Genomic DNA, 11,988 nt, shown 5'->3' with positions numbered 1-11,988 from the left:
GCAGCTGTGCCGCTGCTCGGCTGGGAGGCCTCTTTTATAGGCCCCCTCTCCAGTAGGGAGTTAATCAGGACAGCTCTATTGGTAAATCCATACTATGGATACAATTTTGTCATGGTAAAATTAGTCAAAATGCATGGAGCAGTCATGGTAAAAATGTACAAAAAATCAGGCTTTGGTCAGGGCGCGACTGAAGTCCAAGCCCTGCTGCGGGGAGCTGAAGCCCAAGCCAAAGTCATGGGGATCTGTTAAAGTCACAGAATCTGTGACCAAATCATTTCCTTAATCCACACCAACAAACCTATGTTACAAAGACTGAGGGCAGGATAAACATACTAGTTTTCCCACTATGTGCTACATTGCAAGGTCCTTTAAATTGACAAGAATAAAACAATTCACAGGCAATTTTTTTTTTTTTGGCCAACCAATCAGAGACTAGCATTACATTAAATGCTACTCTGTTTCATTACGGCTGGAGCATGGTAGTATCTGCTGTAATTATGTAAAACAAATTCCATTAAATTCCTCTCCCCCACATTATTACATGCTCAGCTTCCTGAGAAAATACACAACAGCCTTTTGGGCTGAATTTTGCATGTTTGGACTCTTGTATTTCCTGACAATTTTTATTTTAATTATGTAACCTTTAACATGGCTGATAAAACACACTCGATGTAATGGTAAACAAATTTTACACAAGTATTTCCTGATATATGGCAGCCTTTATTATTTCCAGGTTTTCTGTTGGTGGAGGACCACTCAAGTCATTTTTTATACTGGCTTCTTTTAGGGGAGTTGTTTTAGGGATTTTATTTATATATAGACATTTCACTGTATCTACTACCATTGCATCTAAGTGCTGTATTTGGTAATAAAAATACAATGAGATCTGTCTAGAACAGTGGTTTTCAAACTGTGGGTCGGGACCCAAAGTGGGTCAGGACCCTGTTTTAATGGGGTTGCCAGGGCTGGCATTAGACTTGCTGAGGCCTGGGGCCAAAGCCGAGGGTTACAGCTCAGATTACAGGCCTCCCACCTTGGGCTGAAGCCCTTGAGCTTTGGCTTTGGGCCCCCCACCAGGGAGGTGGGGCTCAGGTGGGCAAGCTCAGGCTTCAGTTTCTGCTCCTGGGGTTGTGTAGTAATTTTTGTTATCAGAAAGGGGGTCGCGGTGAAAAGTAGTTTGAGAACCCCTGGGCTAGAAAGGTAAGACAATTCACCATCCTACTCAGGTTTAACCATTGGCTGCTACTTTTGAATCACATGGCCCTTAATGTCTACTAGTTCTTCCATCATATTCCTTCCCTAGTCATGTTTTAATTTATCATAAACCTGATCTCTGAAGTACTCTCTCCACCTCAGCAGGAAAACCAAGAGGATTTAAGTAAGAGTGGAAGACAAAGGGAGAAAGAAGAGACAAGAGTTTAACAACCTGGAAGTGCAGCAAGCTTAAGAATACTGATCTTTGGACGGACTACCAAAATTCTGTTTGTGTAAAAAATTTCCATCCCCATATAATTTCACATTGGGTGTAGGTGTGTGAATGATTCCCACCCATTTTCCCCTAATGAAAGCTTTCCAGATCAATAAAAGACCTCATTACTTGTATTAAAGTTATTCAGTGATATGGTACATTCCTCCATTAAAAAATACATATATTTGCCTAATAATTTCAAACTAACAAGACTTGAGACAGGTACTACACTTCATATTCTAGTTCCTAAAACAGAGACTTTTAAAGAAGGTATGACAAACATGAAAATTTAAATGTCACTTCTGTCAAATCTTGAAAACTCAAAATCAAGAAGAGTTAAGGAAAATATAATTTTTCCTCTGAAGAGTGGTAGCTTTTAAGTATATTTAATCCATTTTAAAAGTGTTACACAATTATTTGTCCTACCTTAAATAGATACCATACAGCAGGGATCAGCAACCTTTGGCACGCAGCTCGCCAGGCCAGCCCCCTGGCGGGCCAGGCCAGTTTGTTTACCTGCCGCATCCGCAGGTTCGGCCGATCGCTGCTCCCACTGGCCGCAGTTCACCATCCCAGGTCAATGGGCTGTGGGAAGCGGCGCGGGCCACAGCACGTGCTGGCTGCTGCTTCCCGCCATCCCCATTGGCCTGGAGCGATGAACCGCGGCCAGTGGGAGCCACAATCGGCTGAACCTGCGGACGCGTTAGGTAAACAAACCGGCCCGGCCTGCCAGGGAGCTTACCTTGGCGAGCCGCGTGCCAAAAGTTGCTGATCCCTGACATACAGAATTAAGTGCACACATGACTAGAGATCAGATCTAGTTGTTATAATGCCTAGAACTAAGGCATATCACTTGATATCCCAAATTCACCACCATTTATTTTCATTGGCTTTAAAAAACAAACAAACAAACGACGCCATATATTGTGCTGTAATACTGAGAAGAAGAAAAAATACCCATTTGTTACAAAAGTCCATTCTGAAAAATAAACATTGCTTATTAAGACAAAGTAAAATAAAGAAACCTTTGCCAAAAAGGTTAGTGGTGACAATCAGAATGTATAGCAATTAAAGCATACATGAAACAATGAAAGAGTGCCCTAGCGGTGAGTGTACCCCATGGCACGTGCCCCCTTGAGGTGAGGAAACATATAGCATATGAAGATAAGGCATAATTCAGGCTGAATACTTCAGCAATTCGGGGCGGGGGGGGGGGGGGCGGCGCGGGAGCTTCCTGACAGGGAGAATCATTAGCCTGTGGAATTGTGTAGCCTATTTAAGAGGAACTGGACAGGACTTTTGTAACTGCATAATAGGAACAATCCTGCATAGGCAGAAGAATGGACCAGACAATTTCTTTCCATCTCTAGTTCCATGATTTTGTGATCCAAGACTTCCTTTTTAATACAGTTATCAATTAAATCAGTGTATTTTATAAATTTTAACAGTGAAAATTTTAATTTAGGGGATTGTAAGACAATAAAATTGTTAAGTTGTCTTTCACAAATATACTTACACAATCACATGCCTCTGCATTTCAACTTAGGAATATTTTATTCTTTATAGCCATGACGACATCTAAATTGGTATCCTTCTGATATAAGCTACAAAAGTGGCATTTAAATCTAACAAAACAAAAGACTAGTATACTAAGGATATTTGTGTGTTTATGTTGAGGAGAGTTGCAAGCACAGATTCCTGCACCAGATAAGACAATACTTCTGAAACAAATCCACATGAACAACAAACAGTTCGAAATTAACTGGCTGAGAGCAGTTACTGTAGGAAGGACAAGAAATCTGACAACAACAAATCTGAAGCCTTTTCCCATATCCTTCAACCAGTTTTTTTCCATCTGAGCACATTAGACTAGTCCTGAAGGGAGGTGGGCAAAACAGCATGGCCGGGAAAGCTACATGACATAAGATCCACCCTTCTCTCCCTGATGCAAATCATCTTCTGCTGTCACAGGTGGCTTCTTGAAAGGCACCCACATTCCCTTGTACATATCTGCTGGCCAGCCCAGGCAGCTACCCAATCATCACCCTCAATTTCATGTCCCTGCTCACAACACTGAAGTTCAATCATGGGTCTCACCAGTTGATACATGGTGCTTTCTGTTGAGCTGAAGCAATGGGGAGAAGAAGAGTAGCAAACAGTTAACGCCAGAAACAAACAGGAAAAAAAAGACGACAAGCAGGAAAAGGGCAGAAAGGAATGTTGGGGGAAGATTGTGGCAACTGTTCTGAAGCCATAGCACAAGAATATGTGGTGGCAGGGGAGCTGCCATCCAAACTAACACAGAAGTGTTGGGAATCATTGCTCCAGTCCCTAAGCTACAGGCCATACGTCACTGATCACCTCTGACATATTCAAGAAACAGCAACTACAGCTCTAAAAGAAAGCCAGAGCACCCTGGCAAGCAGCCACTAGTTAGAAAAAAAGAGAAGAAACTAAGTAATACAACACTTGCTAATGTTTAACCATTCAAGAAGTTTAGAGACTTCCATTGCAACATTGTTATTTACAAACATTTGAATAAAGCAAATATTATGACTTAAGTAGCTCCTAAACGTAGCAAGATTTTCCTCATCATTCAGCTATTTCATCAACTATGATTTATGACTGTTCTGGTTTCCGTGGATTTTTTTTTTTTTTTAAATATAAAATTTCTGTTCCGTATTTGTCAGACAGTTTACGAAATGCTGTTTAAGTCATTTACCACAGTTTGAGGATATACATTTAGAAGCAGAAATATCTGGTTCTTGAAAGCAACTGTGCCATTGAACTCAACACGCTGATTTACAGACAAATATAAAATACTAATAGTGTACTTTAAAAAAAAACAAACAAAAAAAACCACTTGTCTGAAGTTCTACTAACTATTGATCCAAGATCATTGTGACCGGAAAAGAATTCGAGGAAAATACTCAAAAATGTGTACTTCATTTTGTGCACCTAACAGCACTCAGTAGTCAGTTACACTATTTCCTCTTTACAATCAGATTCCCTGTTGCAACCTTTTAGATACAGGACAAAGTGACTAAACTAAACTGGCAAAAGGATTGAGGGTCACAAACAGCATCTGAAATGCTACTTTTAATTCTAGATTTGACATTGACTATCCTTTTAAGACTGGCCGTAACTATTCAAAATAAGCGGTAAAGAATTTGCAGTTCTACGTTAAATGTTACAGGCATGTTGCGTAGTGACCAGAAAAGGAATCCTAATATTAAAAAGTGTTGATATATTTAAAGCCTAATAGGGTAATAAAATGCATCAATAGCAAGAATGAAAGTCAAAAGAAGCAGCATTATTATACAAGTTATTCCACAGATCCCTGTTAAAATAATATGCTGAATGTTGGCCACCCACAGAAACAACAGTATACTGTTACACCAGCAGGGTGAAATATATGGCACCCATGGTAGCATCTGACTTTTTTTTATTATTATTATTATTATTATTAAATGTTTCTCTCATTGGAGAAAAGTCTATAAGTTGACCAATCAGGTGACTAACCACTACTACATCAATTCACTTGACTACGCCCTATTTCACAATAACTCCTCTGGGCTGGCACTCCATTACTGTTCAGAAATATTAGAAGAAAAGGAAAGAAAACTGGAGAACTCATCCATACTGATGAGGCATTCAACCACTAGAGGAGAAAATATAAATTAAAAAACAGAACTGGAAATTTGGACAAACCTATTTCACGTCAAAGACTAACATGCTGAGTAAGGGCCTGATCAGCACCTACTGAGGTAAACAGGACGTTTAACTGACATGATGGAAGCAAGACAAGGCACATTATCATACGGATGTTACAGACACTCAGATATTTTCATGATAAACCAAGAGACTGAAAGATACAGTAGTTAACGAAGGAGGTGAGCCTGGGAAATTTAAAGGCCCCACACTTCTTGCGTCAAGCACCTTTTCACTAACCAGTAGATCTTATGAACACACTGTGTATTCAAGTATCAGGGGGTAGCCGTGTTAGTCTGAATCTGTAAAAAGTCTTGCATCTGAAGAAATGAGGTTCTTACCCACGAAAGCTTATGCTCCCAATACTTCTGTTCGTCTTAAAGGTGCCACAGGACCCTCTGTTACTGTGTATTCAGTTATTTTGGACTGGATCGGAAGCATTGCTACTTTATTACCCTTGAATTTAATATATTGGCTCAAAACTATGTTATAATTAGTCATCTTTTCGTTCCTATAAAATGAATGAATATAGGAACTGAAAATGTAACCATTTGTGTTATAGTTATTAAAGCATTTTGTGTTTTGTTAATAGAAAAGGGAGAACATTGTCCTGACTTCAAGGAATATTGTTTAAGTTGTTGTACCCTGTTTAGCCAGAGGGCAATTCAATTATCACCAAGTGGCTTTGAACAACAAACATCACCTAAAAAGAACAGGAGTACTTGTGGCACCTTAGAGACTAACAAATTTATTAGAGCATAAGCTTTCGTGGGCTACAACCCACTTCAGAAGGAAGATTTGATTGTGGCTCAGCTAATAAGCCAGAAACTCTGCCTTCCTCCTACCCCACCCATTACCACAAAAAAAATAAAAATAAAACCCAAACAACAACAAAAAACTGTTCAATATGAACGAAGCCACAAACTAGGCCTCCCCACCACTCCTCTGCCTGATCCATCCCCAGAACTGCTCAGTGCCTAAAACACACAGCAAAGTGGAAGGAACAAAGCACTGACGTCAATTACTGGAGGATTAAATCTAACAGCCAGGAGAGGAAGAGGAGGCGGCCTCATTAGCAAAACCACCACCAAGAAAAACCTAACAACCTATAGCCACATTTACCCAGAGCCATGTAAGTTTTGTTTTCTCGAAAAGAGGGAATGCCAGCACATCTGAGTAGAGATTATGTGTATGGCTACACATCCACGCAACCGTGAATGTTGGGGGGGGTAAGGAGGCTTGCTCATCTCCATGTATTAATCTAGACAGCATAGGGGCTGATGCCTCTTTGAGCAGGTCACATCTGACATGAAAGAGGCCATCCAGAGCTGAAGGGGACGGAGGGTGGGGGAGGCAAGGAGTGGGTGGAAGTTTACAAAGAGACCAAGAGGAGGCTCCGTCCATGAGGGAGAGGTTACTAAAACTGAAGGGGCAACAGAGAGTTTCAAGCGGGGGAAGATAGTTGGAAAAGGCAGGTGGTGGGGTGGGGGTGAGGATAAAGACTAAGGGGGGCAGATACGGGGAACTGGATCTTTCCCGTCCGCACCCCCCAGGAGACGCTATGGCCCCCTCAAGGGGAAGGCGGATTCCGGGGAACTCTTACCCAGCCCATGCTCGGGGACGGAAGGGAGGCAGATGTTCCCCCTCCCTCCGCCCAAGCCCGGGTACCTCCAAAGGAAGGAGGAAGAGGACACAGTCCCACCGCCAGCGAACGGGCCTTGTCCAGAGAGACACCCGGGAGCCCCCGCCTCCAGCCCCAGGGAGCGAGACCGAGCCGGAGCGGCCCCGCTTACCTCCGTTCGCTGCTCCGCTAGGCCCGGACCATTTCCCGGCTGCCGCCGCCGGCCCGTCGGGCGGGAGACGAGGAGGCCCAAAGGGGACGGAGGAGCCGCCACTGAGTCAGCGACAGCCAGCAGGAGAAGGGGACCGAGGCGCGGCCAGGACCCGGGGGACGGGGGCGGGCAGGGCCCGGAGCTGGGCACAAAGACCAGGCCCAAGGAGCGGGCTCGGGCCCCGAGATGGGGGCCCCGGCGGGAGGGAAGGCAGGACCCGGAGGGGCGGGGGAGCTCCGGGAGCGGGTCACAGGCGGTGGGAGACGGCGGCGGCGGCTCCCCGGGGGTCCCGCCGCTCCATTGCGGCCTGGGCTGGGCGTGCGGCTGGGTCCCGGTGCGGCCCGGCAGTGTCGGCTCCCGCTGGCTGGCTCCTCAGACAGCGACTCCAGCCCAGCTCCTCCCGCAGCCGGGCATTCGGATTACCCAGCAGACATCGCGCTCGCACAGCCCCGCCGCCGGCCACGTGACCCCCAGGCCCGGCCTGAGGAACCCAGCACGTGACCTGGGCGAAGGAAACAGAGACAAGCTCCGCCTTCTCCAGGGAAGGCGCGAGATCCCGCCACGTGATAGGGGCAGAGCGAAGGGGAGGAGTTTAGGCTCCCCCTGCCGGAGAAGAGGTGCCCTCTTGATGTGCTGCAGCCCTCAGATGCAGTTGCCAACCTACAAATTTGAGGGTGTCCAGGCTTGGCTGCTGCCCATCCAGAACACTTAGTGCTCCTCTCTGTCAGACACCAGGCAATGCAGAATGCACTGCCCTGCAACCTGAACTCTACCCCCTGGCACTGGTAAGAGCCACCACTGATTGCCTCTATGTTTCAGCCAGGGCTGCCCTATGGTAAGCACTGACTAAATAAACAGGTCATTTTATGGGGTGTATCCCCCCAAATTGCATCCTCTCTGATATCTATATGTTCCCCAACTGCCCTTCACAGTATGAGGGCTATCTGTACTGACTGATGCAGGGATTAGAGGGCAGATGTAGCACAGGTGATGTTCCACAGGGGAATCATTAAGGTTGGTAACAGCTGGCAGCAGTTTATGCAGAGTGGATGAAGTGATCAAGGATAGGCTAGACCGGGGTAGGCAACCTATGACACGCGTGCCGAAGGCGGCACACGAGCTGATTTTCAGTGGCACTCACAGTGCCCGGGTCTTGCCCACCAGTCCGGGGGCCTCTGCATTTTAAATGAAGCTTCTTAAACATTTTAAAAACCTTATTTACTTTCTATACATCAATTGTTTAATTATATATTATAGACTTATAGAAAGAGACCTTCTAAAAACATTCAAATGTATTACTGGCACGCGAAACCTTAAATTGGAGTGAATAAATGAAGACTCGGCACCCCACTTCGGAAAGGCTGCCGACCCCTGGGATAGACATACTGTACATAGCTGCCATTCATACATACCACCCTAAATGCAACTCCTGCTTTGGTGAGGACAGTCTGACAGTTTTTCCTACTGTACCTATGTGCTGCAACCTCACAGAACTATATAGCATCTGAAAGCATAGGGTGTTACATCAATCAGGGAAGGTTGGAGCATCATTCAATAGGGGCACAGTTAAGGTTACAGGGCAGGGCTGGTGCATACATATCTCTATATTTACTGGATTTTAGTGGTTTAAGTATCAGTGAACTTGCTAGTGTAGAAGAGTAGGAGGCAGTGCTAGTCAACCTTGACTCTATATTAGTGAAGTTTTTGGGTAGTGAATAGATGGCAGTGTTAAAATGAAGAGTTAACAGGACGTTAGGAATTTGTCAACATCTGTGAGATGTATTTCCTGGTCTGATGCCTGAGATTACACTTGAAATACACTTGTGGCTGAATGACAACTTGTGACAAGTATATCAGCTGTTGTTGGCTTTGTTTCTTTCTTTGGTTTCTTCCTTCGATCTTTGTGCAATAATTACTTACCAAAACTGTAGTTAATAGTTTGAAGGAAGGACTCCCCCCATTATTTGTCAAAAGATTACATGTAGTTTTAGACTCCTTTTCCATACTTACACATGTATACATTTAACTTCAAAATAAGATTCATCTTAGCTATTATATAGCACTTTTTAGCAGATCTCAAAATGCTTTAACTAAAAGTCACTAGAGGACCAGCTCATTACCTACTTATGTCATATCTACTTAGGTTCTGTGGGTCAAGAACTGGGTGAAGCAGTCACTTAACACATCAGTGAAAACATGGATCCAAAATCCCTCCCCTTCACCATCCTCACCATTCAGATTCCATACCCACATATGCAGGAGTACTTCAGGTCTGCCAACCCAGGATGAATTTCATCTAGGAGGCATATGGCACAAGAGAAAAGTCCTTAAGATAACCTCTGCTCTTGACTTCTTTCCACTTAAAATCTCAAATATAATATTAAACTTATTTTTGACATACGTTCACAGGGTATTGCTTATAGCATTATTCCTATACTTGCCAGTTCAGACATTAAGTGAATTCATGGCCGCAGCAGCATAATCTAGGTACACACATCACTTTAGCATCTGAGCATCTGTCCCTTTGAAAGACTGTAGGCATGAGATTTAAATAGAGGCTTTTTTTCTTCCTTTAGTAATTGTCCTTGTAATCCTGACCCATCTACAACTGCTTTCTGATTTTGTACAGTTGTGTGCTACTCAGATGAGGTCCTACTGTTTAAATATTTATACTTAGCATGTTACATTGCTGAACGCACAGAAAAGGATGGACCCTCTTCCTGTTGAGACTGTTAATTACACTATGTTTGTAAACCACCTTAAGATCCTCTCATGAAAGGCACTAGAAAAAGCCAATCCATCATCATCAATGCATGAATTACCAGTGCTGATTTGAGTATTTGCTGTAATGCTGCTGCTCTTGGACTACCCCTATTCCTTGGTGTAATCTATTTTAAAGCTGTTTTTCTGTATTTCCTTTTTTTCCCCAATTCAGCTAATGAAGTGTTTTGTTTCCTATGACATTTTATTACATGCATATTAAAACAAATCCATCTAGAATTGCACACAAATTGTTGCTACTCTGGACATAAGGGCCACTCAGAACGTTATGGCACCAGCAGGGATAGAATTCAGTTCTCCTGCTGCAAAAGCACAGGCCCCCTACTCCTTGAGCTAAAGGACAAACACTGTTGGGAGGTAGGCGTACAGCTGTGCATGTCTGATTCCAACTAACGGAACAAAAGTGCAGATACATACTAGCCAGCTAATTACAGTACTTTAAAACAGCAGTCTTTATTTAGACACTAGGTGGTTAGGTCTATACCCCTGCACAGAAGGTAACTGTGGCCTGCAGGAGCTTCTGCACTAGTCTGGCATAAACATAACAGCTAACTTATAATTAAAAGGAGGTGCACATTAGCCACAGTGGTTACGGCAACGTCAAGGCTCTGAAGCATCTTTACTACTGCTCAATATCCCAGGGGAGGATTCAATCTCTATTCCAGCTCATAAAAATCCACCCCTCTCAACCCAACAATTATGGTTGTGTATGGATCCTGAATTTTCCTTTCTTCCTTCACATTCATGGTAAGGTTGGTTATATGGGTACAGGTCTTTTTTTTTTTTTTTTTTTAAACATAAACAGAGCATTTGTACTTAGGCTCAAAATTTCAACTTTGTGTGGATTTACCAGTATTGTGTCCTCCTAATACAGATTGCAAGAAGATGCTCTTTCAGAGTCCTCTTCCTTACTGCATAAGGTCTTACATTTTAAACAGTTCCTAGTCCTGCTTTTTGTTTGTTTATTTTTAAAGAATATTGAAGCAGAGTTCCAGGCCTTTGACTTCATGTCAGTGAGATTAAGACCTCTGCCAATGAGTATGATCCAATATTTATTTCTTCATTTAAAAAAATAAATAAATCAACAGGTGCCCCTCCAGTGTTCCAGTGGCAGCAGTCCAGCACAATAGCATTTTTCAGTAAATGTTATCTTAAGCTCCAGAATCTAACTTTTCATTTAAAATTAAATTATGTCTCTATCCCGTACTGTTGCAAAGACCCCTCAAATCGTGAGCAGAATGTAAAAAGATAAGAACGGATGCCCAAGTCTACTGCCAGCCTGACACATTAACTCTGAGACAACTGCATTTCAACAGGGTTTTGAATCTGAGGCTTTATTATAATTTAAATATCAATATTATTCAAAAATACTATCAAGGAGGAAACAAAATCCTAATTGCCTGAAAATTTTGTAACATCTATAGTTAAATGTAACCCTGTAGGTTCCTATAACTTAAAAGTGCTTGCAAAGAAAAGAAATCTGTTTTTGCAGTTTACTTACTTTGTGCATTTAATAGCACTTTGTGTATACGCAGTTTCTCCTTTGATGAAAATACCATTATAAACATCAACAGAGGAGCAAAAAAAAGCTGGAAGCATTTTTAAATTTGCAGTCCTTGATTTTTTTTTTTTTTAAAAAGTTTTCACTTTGACAGAATATCCCTTTTAAATCCTTCGTTTTTCAAAAAATCAAGTTGATTATTTTACTGGTGATCAAACCATACAAGAAAGTTCAGGGTAAATTAACTTGTAAAGATCTGCACAAGCAGCTTTGAGTGGCATCTCAAGTGAGAGGAGAACAGGGCTTGGGAGAATATTTTTTTTGTATAAACTCAGTTTGACCCATGAATGAGGATAGGAGGTTCAGTATAATTTCTTTTTAAAGTGAACTTCTTAAATTAGAGAAATTCCAATTTATGAGTGAAAATCCCATCTACAAATCCATCTCACATACAGCCCTCTTATGTGATCTCAGTTAGGGCACCAAAAATCTAAGTCCAGCTCTCACAAATGTTTGATTTAATAAAACTCCAAACTAGAAAATCAAGTTGCCTGTGCCTTTTGTTTTTCCACCCATCAGCAATGTTTCCCCTTGAAATATGATACTTCTCCCCAGGCTATTCTTCCACTAGACTGCATCAATTGCTTCAGTTCAATTAGCAATGGCAGTTTTACTTGTAATGGGGAGGCATTAAA

At 42.6% G+C, this 11,988-nt stretch overlaps 1 protein-coding gene across 3 annotated transcripts in view; it reads right to left on the bottom strand.

Annotated features, from left to right (window-relative positions):
- The window catches only part of AFF4 (AF4/FMR2 family member 4), a 78,764-nt gene extending 71,652 nt beyond the window's left edge, over positions 1-7,112 (bottom strand). For all 3 annotated transcript variants that reach the window (XM_024213106.2, XM_024213107.2, XM_024213108.2), the window contains exon 1: positions 6,973-7,112. The gene's annotated coding sequence lies outside the window, so the exon portion shown is untranslated. The remainder of the gene's footprint in view (positions 1-6,972) is intronic.
- Between the last annotated feature and the right edge of the window lie 4,876 nt (positions 7,113-11,988).

This window comes from Terrapene carolina, unplaced genomic scaffold (assembly GCF_002925995.2).
Source record: "Terrapene carolina triunguis isolate 2854851 unplaced genomic scaffold, T_m_triunguis-2.0 Scaffold629, whole genome shotgun sequence".
NCBI lineage: Eukaryota > Metazoa > Chordata > Testudines > Emydidae > Terrapene > Terrapene triunguis.
This window is presented reverse-complemented; position numbering and strand designations above follow the sequence as displayed.